Genomic DNA, 14,990 nt, shown 5'->3' on the forward strand with positions numbered 1-14,990 from the left:
GTTTTAATGTGGTTATTTTGGAATAAGGTCCATTGACATTTTCTTTGAGATCCTGTGAAATGGGCAGTCTGAGGATTAGATACCAGAATGTCTATTAACAAGTCATTTCCCTGTATCAAAATATTTCTCCCACTTCTGCAATAATTCTTCTAGTGATACGATTTTAAAAGAAGGAAAATGGAAGGAATGGGGCCTGGGAGGGATTCTCAAGGCAACGAACAAGTTCCACTGCCTGTGGTGTAAACCAGCCCCTATCCCTGTTTTGTCCCCACTTATTTGACCCCATCCTATACCAGCTCTGTTACCTGTGGAACTGAGTGCTGCTGCTTTGTCATCTTCCATAAATTTAGGGCCCCTCCAGACATCCTTTTTAATGTGCATTCACGACTGTGCTCCTGGTGGTGTCAGTGCAGTTATAAGCCTTCCTGCTTTCAATACCATTTGGGCCTGCAAGAGTTTGGGGGCAGACATTACTGCTTGGTTTCCAACTGGTAAATCTGGCAACTTTTTATACCAGAAATGTTCCGGTTCGGTTTGTTTGATTTGTTTTGCTTTCTGTTGTGGTACAGAGTGCCCTTCCAGGCAGCAACAATGTGATAATATTGGAAAAGCAACACAGAACAGCTAATAAAGTGGAATGATGTGGGGATAGGCACATACTAATCCAGCACTATTGCATTAATGACATGTTGCAAAACCAGGCTGGAGGGGCTCTTTACATAGACAGATTGGGACTTAAATTCTTAAATGAATGCCTCTCCTGGTATCAGTTTACCTGTGCCTTATGATCTTCAGGGGAGTCCCTGGGGGAGATACCTCTAGTGGTGTTGTGGTCAAGGGCCTTCTTTGTGGTGGCACTAAGGAACGCCTGACTTTGTTTATTATCTTTTCAGCACAAAGTGCTGGTTTTGACTTGTAAAGCCTTAAACGGTTCAGGACCACAATACCTAAAGGACCGCCTCTCTCCATATGAACCTACCCAGACACTGCAAACACCATCAGATGCCCTTCTTTGTGTGCCCCCCCCCGCCCCACGAGAGGATGTCAACATGAGAATGGGCCTTTTCTGCAGTGGCTCCCTGTTTGTGGAGTGCTCTCCCTAGGAAGGCTCACTTGGCACCTTCATTACATACCTTTAGGTGCCAGGCGAAAATGTTCCTCTTGAACCGGGCCTGTGGCTGATTAACACCCTATATCCTTTAAAGTGTGTTTTTGGAGGGGGGCGGGTGGGTTTATAGGTTTGTTTTGTTCTTGTTTTTATTATGTATTTTGTGGTTTTATCTTGTATTTTTATGCTGTGAACCGCCCTGAGTTCTTTGGATAAAGGGCACTATACAAATGTAATCAATAAAAATAAAAAAAACAATGATGGTTTTGCTCCTCTCATAGCCACAGTCTTGGACTGCGGCAGAAAGCAAGCCTGTCTCTCCCTCACAAGCTTTAGCCTGCAGCCTGCATCTAGCTTCTAGCTCACATACAAACAACTCAACTTGGGCTTTTGTCCTAACTACCAGGAAGTTAGCCTGGCTATTCCAGCAATTGAATCCTTGCTGGATCCAGCCATTAAAAGCGACTTGGGCAACCAGCCTACCCCTACCCCCCCCTCCAACTCACAACACACTTTAGGAGCTATGGGGTTAAAGACTAAGACACTGTCAATGAATGCATATATGGGTGAGCTGGGGCTTCTAGCCTGAGCTAACGTGTCTGGTCTCAGGCATAGTTTTCATTCCAGATTAATTCAAGCAAAGTACAAACGTTGTCATTTTGTGTATGTAGCATATGGGAAGGATTAAGAGGTACATGAAGGTTCTTTATTTCCCTCTTCCTCTGTTTCTTATTTTCTCATGTTTACAGGAGGCCACTATTCTATTTTGCCTTCTGCTCAACGTGCAGGCCTCTTACAGAGTGCTCATTGTTGCCCCGAAATAGTTTTGCAGCTCAGCATTTGGTAATCCTGTTTGTTCCTTTCATTTGATCCTTTCACTTAATGTCTGCTTATTTTTACACAGAATCTCTTGAGTGGATGGTTTTGCTCCACCAGCAGGAAGAAATGATTTCTGAAGGATTCTCCTCCACTGGCCTTCCCCAACCTGGTGCTGTCTAGTGTGTACAGATAGACACACATTTTAAAAATGTATTAAGCTTGTTGAAAACCCTTTGTATCTCATTCCTTACAGAATCACAATGGCCTATGTTGCTCTTTTCCCTGTTTAGACTGAGCTGGGAAGGATTTCAACTGTGAGATGCTCTTGAAGAGTGTCTTCAGTACATCCCGCCCCCTTTTTGAACCTTTCCCACAGTTAACAGGAAGTAGTCTCCACATTAATTCTGAGTCAACTACATTATCCCACTTACTCCCTCACGGGGTATTCTGCACTCAACCTTGAAGCTGGCCAGGCATTTTCAGGCAATTTTGTGAACTATGCTTTCACCATCCACTGTGTCACACTCCATGTTGTTGCTAAGTGAGTGTAGACCCTGCCTTTCCTCTTAAAGGAGCCCAGGCTGGCTAATACACAAGCAGTATTAAGCTGGTCTCTGACCGTAATAAATTATCTACACAAGCAGTAAAACATCTAGAAATTGCAAAACAGAGGCAGACAGGGAAAGCTTGTTGGAAGAGGAAGGTCTTCAATAGGCTCCCAAAAATCCAGCAGAGAGGTCTAATATTTACCAGGAAGGGATTTCAAAGGGTTGGTGCCACCACACTAAAGGCCCAGTTCCTAAGGTGGTGTCTGAAGGATGTCCTTACCACTGGCGGAGGAAGAGGAGTGCGGGGGGAGCGCATCACCCCCGGCAGCACGATCCCCAGGGTGCCATCGTGGCTGCCGCCCCCCACCCGTGCTGGGCGCTCCACTCCCAGGACACGCACCAGCCCTACCCCCGCCTGCTCTCCGCCCCCGGTGCTGGAGCATGAAGCTCCGCCACTGGTCCTTATTTCAGAGTTGGGTAATCTTTCAGGCATCCTTGTTTCAATCTGGTTCTTTCTCTGATGTTGGAGTTACAGATATACTTCCCTGTGGGCATATCTGTGGTTGCCTAAAAACTCTGCTCCTGCCCAATACGGGCTTTAAGATCAGCCAATGAAACCCAGTTAGTTTTGCAACAGTGAGTGTAGACCCTGAGGGTTATCTGCTTGCGGTGACCAAGAAGTGGGCTTTTAAACTGGTTGCATCAACGGCATCAGAATACCCTGCCCCTGCAGAAATATGAGAGGCCCCATCAGTATTGGCATGCCCCTGGCTCTTATAAGACATACCTGCTCAGATAAGCGTTCCCCAGAACTTGAACATTCTCATCTAATTATTTCAATTATTCATTTTAGAAGGGCAGTCAGCACTGGTGAACCCTGCTGGAGAGCTGCATCCCTGACATCTGCACCAGACCTGAGTCACCTGATTCAAATATGTGCCACCTGAGTCACCTGATTCTGCAGCTGTAGGTGTGCCTGGATTGGATTATTATGTATCACAGGAAATCAAGACTGTGCAGGTCCATTATTGGAGGGTGAAGAGAAGAGTGACATGAAACCATGTCACTGAGGTTCAGATGTTGAAGAAGCCATAGTTTCCTATAGAATAACAACAGTAAAAACTCCACAGTGTTGGGCCCTGCCTCTTCATGCTGCCAGCAGGTTCATTTCCTGCATGTTTTCCTGAGGGGGGTCTGACAATTAGGGACAGGAAAGAAATTCAATTTAGTTTGCATTTAAAGATAAACTTAACCAAATTCTCACTTTTTGAAACAATACTGAAAGCAAAATGAGCACTACTCTGAGTTGTGCAATGCAGTCCTCCAGCCAAGTCGTGTATACAAAGATATAACTGCTTTTATTAGCAAACATGTTAAAATGCATTATATTAGGGGGAATTGCTGGCAAAAATGTATATAGTAGTCAAAAATGCATACAAAAATTTAAGACTAATTTAAGATTAGAAAAATGAAAAACCTGGAGAACTGGAATTGATGGATTTGCCCTTCCCTATTCATAATGCCCCTTTGCTATTAGCCAATCAAGCAGCACAGCTTGTCTTTCAGGCAGGGGGTCCTGCCTTTTGATTGGCTGCGTGGACTGGGTTCCCAATCCTCTTGTAGGTAAGCACTTCCTAGTTGCTTCCTCCCTCTCGTTGAAGAGAACCAATGCTAAAAAGCTGTGTGGCTTTTGCGGGAAAACATCCCACCCCCCCCATAGTACGCCTGAGAACATCTGCTCAGAAAAGCGACTCGGAACAGTACGATTCGGTAGCACGATAAGAAAACATCTGGGAAGCCTGTAGTCATGGGAGGAATATTATCAGCAGGAGGAGGAGATGGAGGATGCACCAGGGTTGGCAGTCGGTGAGGGAGAGGCAACACTTTTGAGCGCCAGGGGCATGACCCTGATTATTCCTTTTGTGCTCACGCCCACATCCAAAATCAAAACGTCGTGATGATAGAGGTGGGGAGAGAGGAGAAGGGAGCAGTCAGGAAAAAAGGAGCAGCTACAATTTATGGTGAAAGAAACAATCAGATAACAGAAAGGCATCTTGGGCTGTGCGTGTGAAGGGTAAGGCAAGCTCTCCTGCCCGCTTAGGACAGCCAGGAAATAGAAGGTCAAAGGGAGGGTAGCCCATCGCTAGTCAAGCACAATAATGGCATGTGAAAGGTTTACATAATCGGAACCTGGTATGCGCATTGAACCTTAACCGCTCTTTGCCTTTGTTGTGTTTTACACGCCGGATGAATCTCCCAATTTTATTGGGCAGTGGTGGGGGGAAGAAAAAGCCTTGCTCTTATTAAAATAATATATAAACAGTACCCTGCCTTTGTACATATATCTCTCTATATCACTATACAGCCACACATACAGGTTGCAAATTTGATTTCACCGTTCTTTTTCTTTGCCCGTTATTGGGCACGTGACGCACAGCTGTGATTTGCTCGACATTTGGCTTTAATTGATTTGCTTTCAGTTACAAGCACGCTGACAGTGTTTATTCGTTCATTTGGCAATTTAACCAGGGAGCAAGCCTCTCTTACATAGACGTTGCCCACAATTTTGGTCCTGTTGCAATAAACATTTCAGGCTTCTGATTTTTTTTTTATTAAAAAAAATGAAAACGGACAAAAGCCAGGTGTACAGGAAGAGACGATATAATGAGTGAGCCTGGGTAGGAAACAGCTGCATTTTCCGTCATCTGCCATATCAACCAAGGACTAAGCATCCCTGGTCCTTGTCCCTGAAAGTTTGCTGCACATGTGATGGTGTGAAGCAAGGGCTTGAGTTGGAAAATACAGTACAGTAGTTACCTCAAAGGTCACCAAGCCCTGCTGACACAGGAAGCCCAATTTTCCAAACCGCTTAAAGCTCTGCTCCATATATTATTCCTTAGTCTTGGCCATCCCCCACTATGTATAAGTCCCTGTACAATTTCTTACTCCTTTTAAAATCTAATGTCTGGGATTTGTATTAGGATGATCAGAAATAAAAAATGTGTTTGGGTAGTGCCATCATCTTTATGGCTCCCCAGACATCACATGTTTCATTTTCTTCATGAGAAAGTATTTTTTTTAAAAAAATTCCTTTAGTAATGGTGTGTGATTAAGGAAATTGACCATTCTATTGTATTTCAGTGCCTTACGAAAGATCTTTAGACCAGAGTCCTTCTGAATTATCTGTTGTGGTGTTGGCACCGTGTTTAGTCAGAGAACCTCTGATGCATTAGAATTAATTTGGAGACCTGCAAGTGATCTGTATTCTTCAGGAATTAGGCATTAGCTTAGTAATGGATTGATCAACTCTTGGCATTATTGCCCTATTGTCAGCACAGAAATTTACAAGATGGGGTTTTTTGGGGGGGGTATGTATACACTATGTCTGGTTCTAGGGTGTACGGGATGTTAGGGGAAGGGTAATATCTCTGGTGGGGGACGTGTGATGATCCTTCTGGGGTAGTCTGTCCACTTTTGGTTCCAACCTTGCACCTGTGGCTCCTAGAAGCTGTCAGTATGTGGCAGCGGCCACACCCAAGGAATGGCTTAACTGGCCGGCTAAACAAGGGGAGGGTAGCCAATGGGTCTCAAACCCTCAGTGAGTTAGGGACTTGCCCTTCATGCAAAGACAGACTCTGGTGGATTGAGCAGACTAGACTGACCATGGGTCCAGTGGCCAATTTCTCTGACAATAATTTTGCACCTATGTTTTTGAGTGAAATGGGTCATTATGATCCTGCTTGTTCACCATCCTTATCCATTCCCTCCCCTCAGTGCCAGTATTCCTTTCAAAAGGAGGGGTTGCGTCCTGCTGACATTACTGCTTTGAATAAATTGTGAAAGAAAGAGGTTGCGTCTTCTTTACATTTTTTCATAGTAGGCTCCTGTATAGCAAGGTTTTCCTTGTTTTCATTTCTTTCTATAACTCTTCCGTAGAGAAAGGGCTATTTAAGTTAACTCTATGATCTTCTGATATTTGTTTCACCCCTACTTTGTTTAGGTAGGCCATAATCTGAGTGGAATGCAGCATGGCTGGAGAATATCAACTGGAATAATATTTTTCAAATTGGTTCAAAATGTCGTTGTCCAAAGTTTTAGTCCCATTTGATCGTCTGAGGAAGGTGAAATCGGCAGTCCCGATTAGCAGTCTTCTCCACTGCTTCTCATTATACTTCAGCAGCAATTATGGTATCTTCATTTTGATTTATTGATTTATTGTCATGTCTAAATTATGTACTATTGGTGAGATCCAGCACACCAGGAGCAAGTGTCCAGAGGGTCAGGGATGCGCTGGAGCAGATTTTGATTCAAGAAGAAGGAGGAGAGAAACCAGAAACCACCTTGGAAATGGGTGTGCTCTTGCTCATGGGAAGTTTTTAAACAGAGGTTGGATGACCATATTTTAGGGATTCTTTAGCCAATTCCTGCATTGCCAGGGTGAGACTGGATGGTGCTTGGGGTCCCTTCCACCTCTACAATTCTCTTATTCTATTATTCAGAAGCAACACTGCATAAGCAGGTTTCTGTTGTGTAGGTGGGTGGACATCATTGGTTTTGAACGGTTTGCATGCATATTTTGCAAAGAGAGGGATGTAGGTGCGAGTAGTAAAATAGTGATCTATAACATATTAACTATATACAGTGATACCTCAGGTTACAGACACTTCAGGTTACAGACTCCGCTAACCCAGAAATATTACCTTGGGTTAAGAACTTTGCTTCAGGATGAGAACAGAAATCGCATGGCGGCACAGCAGCAGCGGGAGGCCCCATTAACTAAAGTGGTACCTCAGGTTAAGAACAGTTTCAGGTTAAGAACGGACCTCCGGAACGAATTAAGTTCTTAACCCGAGGTACCACTGTATTGTAATATATCAATGCAAAACTTTAAAAGGTTTTATCAACTCTTTAAAAATCATGGCAGATTAGCAGGAACCATTTTTTTTTTTGTCCCTCTGTTGCTGCTTGGATCAAAGCTGTGCAATGACTGGAGAGAAGCAAAATCCCCGCAGCTACACAGATCATCCTTGCTAGTCACCCGCCGGAGAGAGATGAGAAGGGAAGAATAATTCTAAAGCTAATAAACATTCAAAACCATTTATTTCAATAGCTAATAATCACAGCATAACGATTTACAAAAATTGTCTGCCCTCAGTTTAGCTAAGGTTTTCGCCTGTGATCATGGTAATCAGTTCTGCCTTTTTGACGAAACGCATGCTTGCACAGCTTGAAACATTTAAAAACCTTTCAAGTTGGTCTTTGGCACGTCTAATGGTATGTACTGTGCTTATGACAGTTAATCATGTGAACTGATTCTCTCTCCTGCCCTCCCCGCCCCCATCACTTGAAAATTGGTGGATAAGATTATCTTTTTGTTCACATTTTTCAAACACATTTCTTCTTCCAAGTCAAATTTCCAGTACATGGCCCATAATCCCTAAGTAGTTAACCCTGATTTTTTTCCGGTTTCTTGCTCATGTGTTGCTTTATTGTACGCTTTGAGTTATGACTCTGTAATATTGCTGATTTATTAAAGCTGCAATCCTAAGCATACTTACAAAAAGGTAAAGCCTGTTGCATTCAATAATAAACAAGGAATCGTGTAAGACTGAGTTGGGTGAGGCTTAAATCAGCCTATCTGTCAAGGACCTGGCTAAATGATAGCAGTTTTCCAAAAAATAAAATAAAAATTGGTCAGAGCACACCTGGAATACTGTGTTCAATTCTGGGCACCACAATTTAAGAAGGATGTTGACAAGCTGGAACGTGTGCAGAGGAGGGAAACCAAGATGATTAAAAACCTGGAAGCCAAGCCTTATGAGGAGTGGTTGAAGGAACTGCGTTTATTTAGCCTGGAACAGAGGAGACTGAGGGGAGATATGATAGCCATCTTCAAATATCTCAAGGGTTGTTACATAGAAGAGGGAACAAGTTTGTTTTCTCCTGCTCTGGAGGGTAGGACTCAAACCAATGGCTTCAATTTACAAGAGAGGGGATTCCAACTACAAATCAGGAAGAACTTTCTGACAGTAAGAAGAAGAAGAAGAAGAAGAAGAAGAAGAGTTTGGATTTGATATCCCACTTTATCATTACCCGAAGGAGTCTCAAAGTGGCTAACATTCTCCTTTCCCTTCCTCCCCCACAACAAACACTCTGTGAGGTGAGTGGGGCTGAGAGACTTCAAAGAAGTGTGACTAGCCCAAGGTCACCCAGCAGCTGCATGTGGAGGAGCGGGAATGCAAACCCGGTTCCCCAGATTACGAGTCTATCGCTCTTAACCACTACACCACACTGGCTGTTTGACAATGGAACTCTCCTTTGGGAGGTTGTGGATTCTTCTTCACTGGAGGTTTTGAAGCAGAGGTTGGATGGCCATGTGTCATGGATGCTTTAGTTGGACTAGATAACCCTTGGGGTCCCTTCCAACTCTTCCAATTCTATGATTCTATATAATACGTTAATGAACCATTTGCTGGAAAGAATGAGACTATCTAGCAGTTAAGAAGAGAATACAAGAAGAGCCTGCTGGATCAGGACAAGGGCCCATCTAGCCCGCATTTTGTTCTCACAGATGCCAACCAGAAACCTGTGGGAAACCTGCAAGGAGGACCCAAGCACAAGAGGACTCTCCCTTCCTGTGGTTTCTAGAAACTGCTATTCAGAAGCATTGCTGCCTCCAACTGTAAAGGCAGAGCATGGCCATCATGATGGATAGTGTGCTGGGCGCGGGGGTAACCCACGAAGCGCGGTCCAGGACCAGTCCAGAATCCGAAGGTTCCGCTAGGAGTCAGTCCGGCAGGGCCAAGGCAGGAAACCAGGCAAGGACAGATACAGGATCTCAGGCAGGATCTGGCATACAGCAATGTTGCTCCTGCAGGTCTGACAGCCTTTTATCTTTGTTGGGGTAGCGGTCGGTCCTGATCCCCCGGTGATTCACCTCCCTGTTTCGCCCAAAGGCGAGCACTCCTCCTGTGAGTACTCAGGTCGCTCCTTCTCTCAGACCTTAGTCTCTGCAGCTCAGGAGATGTCAGTGGGTTACTAGACCAGTGGCGTAGCGTGGGGGGTGCAGGGGGGGCCGGCCGCACCGGGCGCAACATCTGGGGTTAGGGCAAATCCATGGGTTAGGGGGCGCAAATCCATGGGTTAGGGGGCGCAAATCCACGGGTTAGGGGGCGCAAATTACTTGCCTTGCCCCGGGTGCTGACAACCCACGCTACGCCACTGTACTAGACCCATGGGCCACCTCAGTCTCCCCTGACCAAACTGGTAGTGGAGCAACTGTAAGCGATGGCCCAGCTGAAGACAATAAGGTAATCCCCACATCTGGAGCCAGGGCAGGCTCAGGCCCCTGACTCGGCCCAGCTGGTGTTTGTTGCAGGGGAACCTGTGCAGACTGGGACTCTTCAGAATCAAGCCCTAGACTTGGTTCAGGTGATACCTGAGGCAAAAGATCCGATGCAGACTGAGTCTCCTCTGGTTCCGAGTCCGAGCCTGAGTCCCAGGCCATCACAGTTAGCCCTTGTAGCTCTGTCCTCCATTAATTGGTCCAATCTTCTTTGAAAGCTATCCAGGTGGGTGACCATCACTGCCTCCTGTGGGAACAGGTTCCATAGTATGAGCTATGTGAAGAAACACTCCCCCCCCCGTCCTGAATCTTCCAACATTTCACTTCATTGGATGCCCACAAAGTTCTAGTGTTTTGAAAGAAGGAGAAAAACCTTTCTCTACCCAGTTTCTCAATGCCATGCTTAATTTTATAAATGTCTATCATGTCACCTCTTAGTCGCCTGTTCTCTCAACAAAAATGTCGCAAACGCTGCAGCTTTTTCTCACAGGGGTGCGGCTTTAACCGCTTGATCTTTTTGGTTGCCCTTTTCTGAACCTTTCCCAACTCCATATCCTTTTTGAGGTGTGTGCTCTTATTTATTTGTATAGCATTCCATATCTTCATCGACCGGGAGCAGGTTAAATGTGTGCTCTCCACATTTTTGCCAGTAGTTTGCATGCCTTGCTAAACATATTCACATCTAAGGGCTTCTGAACATATATAAGAGATAGCAAACAATGTACTTAAGATACAGGTAAATTAGGGCCCATGAGGATGATACAGTGGTACCTCGGGTTACATGCGCTTCAGGTTACATACGCTTCAGGTTACAGACTCCGCTAACCCATAAATAGTGCTTCAGGTTAAGAACTTTGCTTCAAGATGAGAACAGAAATCGTGCTCCAGCGGCGTGGCTGCAGCAGGAGGCCCCATTAGCTAAAGGAGTTGCTTTAGGTTAAGAACAGTTTCAGGTTAAGTACAGACCTCCGGAACGAATTAAGTACTTAACCCGAGGTACCACTGTGGTAGGATTCAGGTTGACCTTGAGGTGAAAATATATGTGAATCCAGTATAACTCAGAATCCTCTTAGTCCGTTTGAAGTAAAGAATTGAACCATGAAATAGTCCAGCATTCATATTAAAGTAGGAAAAAGAAAACTGATGGCAGTAGCTAGAAACACAATGGATCACAATACTGTTTGAGAAGGCAGCTGTGCAGCATATAAGAAATTAAAACCAATTGGGGGCCCTTGGGGAGACTTTAATGCTTATAACACCAAGGCAGGCTCAAATGACTCTTAGATGCATAATTACATGGGATGGATAACTCATGGAAGAGTGATCCAGTAAACAAGGGATTAATTCCTCAAAATATTGTCAAGGCACCTCCCTTTCTGTGTAAACAGAAAAGGGAGGGCCTGAAATGCTTTGCAAAGTAGGGCAGCATTTCCAGTTCATTTACGAGCACAGCTGAGGAGACATTATCTCCGAGATTGGTGAAAGCATTCTTATGCAATAAGGAGATCATTTGTTTCTGGTGTGACTTCCTCTGGGCAGATGTTCTCCACCACCCATGAATCCAAAAAGCAAGGGTGTACAGCTGACGGCGGGTGCACACTTAGCCATTTGTAGCACAGAGAAGTCGCTTTCCTCAATAAGGATTTGAGCCTGCTCTTCCATAACATGTTGCCTTCAATGCCGATTGGTTCTGGATCCTGCCAACAACAAGGGTGGGTGTGATTACTTGATACGTGTTTGAAAACTCTGACCTTGAACAGATTATCCACAACTTTTCTTCCCCACACATGCCCCAGGTAAATGAATAAAAAAGTGGGCATTGTGATCTTGGTATATGCCCAGTCGTAGCATCACTGGGCAGATGTGGATACACCAACTATTGCTGGGAACACCTCCATCTATTTTCATATGGACACAATGGGAGGTAACGCAGAATCAATTTGCATTGAGATTTCATTTTCAGAATGCCACTTGTTTGTGAAATAGCTCTTTTCAGGGGCATAGATATGCAACGGGTCCAGAGTGTGCAGGGACTAGGTAGAAAAGCAAGATCTCAATGTGCATTGAATATAATGTTGGATGTATACATGCAAGAAATCACCACTCAGCCATGGCTTGCCTTGGAATGCATTGTATAAGTGCATCAGAAGCTGCAGGAAAGCATGGTAAGCCTGGGCTGACTTGGGTTCAAATCCTCAAAAGCTTTGATACTCATTGGATGACTTTGGGCCAGTCACTCTCTTTTCACCTAACCTGCCTCGCAGAGTTGTTGTGAGGATAAGCTGGAGGGGGGAACCATGTATGCATCAACTTCTAGGGAAATAAAAAAACACCACCTGTGACTGAAAAGCTATGGAACGGTAGGATTACCTAGGAGGAGCTATGCCAGCACTAGAGGATGGAGCATGTACTTGTGTTACTTTGGCTCTCCCCAGGAAACCATGCTATATGCTTCCTATAGTCTTACAATATAGGCAACAAGGAAGTGGCAACCACAGGCCTTTGTAAGACTCTTTCCGTTGATTTTGGGCTTCAGGAGAGTCACTGAGAGTCACCGTGACAAAGTTGGAGAACTCAAATGACGCTGTTCAACTCCTGCATACATGAACCTAGAGCTTAAAAGCATCTAACTCGCCCCATCATGCGGGCCAAGGGCAAGTCGCAACACTTCATGGAACAATGGAATAAAATCAGCAAAGAGGTACCCATTAAAACAGAAAATAATATATACAAAAACTAATTAAAATTGCTCCACATCTGCTTAAACCTGGCCATTAAACCTCAAAGCCAGCCCAAACAGGTATGTTTAGGGCTGAATTCTGCTGAATCAGCCTGGGTAGGGAAAGTGCCTTTTGATGTGCCCTCGCTGCTGAATTTGGCACATGGATAGTTGCAGTCATAAGGGCGGCTTTGCTTGATGGGACTTGTCTTGAGTGGGGCATCAGGGAAGTCTCAAATGACCTAAGCAGTCTGTGGCTTTGCAGTGATAAAATCAGATGATGATTTCCTGGAACTTCCATAATGTTCTGCCAGTAGTCTCAGCTTCAACATAAAGGGGGATGAATTATTTCCCCTTATTCTACTTGCTTTCATTCAGAATCCATGCATTCCTGCCCATCAGTTGTCCACTTGTTAAAAATACTGATGGACAAAGACAAAGGCATTGTTTACACCAAGAGGATGGATGTTATCCTATTTGCCTTACGCTTATGCCGCCTTCTTCTTCTTCTTCTTCTTCTTCTTCTTCTTCTTCTTCTTCTTCTTCTTCTTCTTCCTTTGTCCCAGGCAATAGGTGGTACTCACAGGGCTCAATAAACACCACCACCCAATCAAGGATCACATACTGAATGAAATGGCGCCAGAAGACTATGTAGCTTGAAAATGTACCTTGCTTATGCTCAGTGACATCATCACGTTGTTGTTTAGTCGTGTCTGACTCTTCGTGACCCCATGGACCAGAGCACGCCAGGCACTCCTGCCTTCCACTGCCTCCCGCAGTTTGGTGAGACTCATGTTTGTAGCTTCGAGAACACTGTCCAACCATCTCGTACTCTGTCGTCCCCTTCTCCTTGTACCCTCCATCTTTCCCAACATCAGGGTCTTTTCCAGGGAGTCTTCTCTTCTCATGAGGTGGCCAAAGTATTGGAGCCTCAGCTTCAGGATCTGTCCTTCCAGTGAGCACTCAGGGCTGATTTCCTTAAGAATAGATATGTTTGATCTTCTTGCAGTCCATGGGACTCTCCAGAGTCTCCTCCAGCACCATAATTCAAAAGCATCAATTCTTCGGCGATCAGCCTTCTTTATGGTCCAGCTCTCACTTCCATACATCACTACTGGGAAAACCATGGCTTTAACTATACGGACCTTTGTTGGCAAAGTGATGTCTCTCCACCCATCATCACATGGATGGAGCCATCTGACTGCAGTGTGCTGTGATATCATTCACCGATTCCTTGATTTTTTGTTGGATAGGCTCAACATTAACCCAGGAAGAAGAAGCTAGAGAAAGACAACATTAAAAGGGGACAAACATTGTATCTATCTGTCTTGGGGAAGACTCTACCCACAATCGTTAGTTTTTGCTTCAAAAAACAAATGGGTGAATATTTGGTGCCGGTCCAGTGCATATTACGTATGCCATTAAAAGAAAAAGCTATCCTGGTGAGGAAACTGCATGATAGCTAACTGGATGCTTCTCTATGAAGTATTCTCTCACAGAGATTTCAGCGCATCTCTTTTCTGGGTCAGTTGCTTCTCTGTTTTGAAGTACAGTACTACCCAGTTGCCACAGGGGGAACTGTTGGCCTAATTTTGCCTTTGCAATCCCTGCCATTGAAATGATTATTAAGCTAATAATTTACACTCCTATGATACAACAATCTCTTGTGTTTCAATCGGTTACTATGTTTTGTTTACTGTTTATGACTACGGAGTTGTTTTAACTGCTGCTCATTCGACTTGCACAGTTTGCATGGTTTATTTATCCTCTAGATTTTCACAAACCACTGATTGATATAGGGGGGATTGATTTATGTCCCCCCCTTTTAAATCCCACAAGCTCTGAATTAACCACTGTTCTCTCATATAGAAAAATATGAACACTGAACAATGGATGTCAAAACCAGCTTATATTTATGCTAGCTTCTGGTTTTATCATAGTGGAAAGTTTGAGTCTTTTTTTTAAAGTTCTATGACTCCATCATTTTCGGGTTATGAACTCAACAATTTTCCCCTTCAGATATTTCTCTTCGTGTCAGCTTAAGGACTCAGTTTGTGCTTAAAGAATTGAGTGTTTGTATGTGCAATGTGCGAGTAAAGCTAGTTTTCCCAAACTGGTGCCCTTCAGATGTTTTGGAATACGTGCTCATGTAAATTATATTGGTGAAAAGTATCCTGAAAAAAATAATCAGTGTTCTGTTTTCTGAGTAATGTATGTGTATGCAGATTTTTATTTTTATTTTGTTTTATTTCCCTTAGCTGCAAAGCTATAGGCACAGCCTTAACTAGGTCAAACTACTGCTGCATCTAGTCACTGTCTTGCAGTCCAAGATTCTGTAAGACTACAAATATTCTCAGAATTCCAGTTTATTTATTTAGTATTCTATGTAATTAGCAACATTTCTAAGCTCTACAGCATTTAAATCCTGCTCTTCCTGCAAGTGCCTCACGG

The sequence above is a fragment of the Podarcis filfolensis genome, assembly GCF_964270895.1.
Source record: "Podarcis filfolensis genome assembly, chromosome: 3".
Classification (NCBI taxonomy): Eukaryota; Metazoa; Chordata; class Lepidosauria; order Squamata; family Lacertidae; genus Podarcis; species Podarcis filfolensis.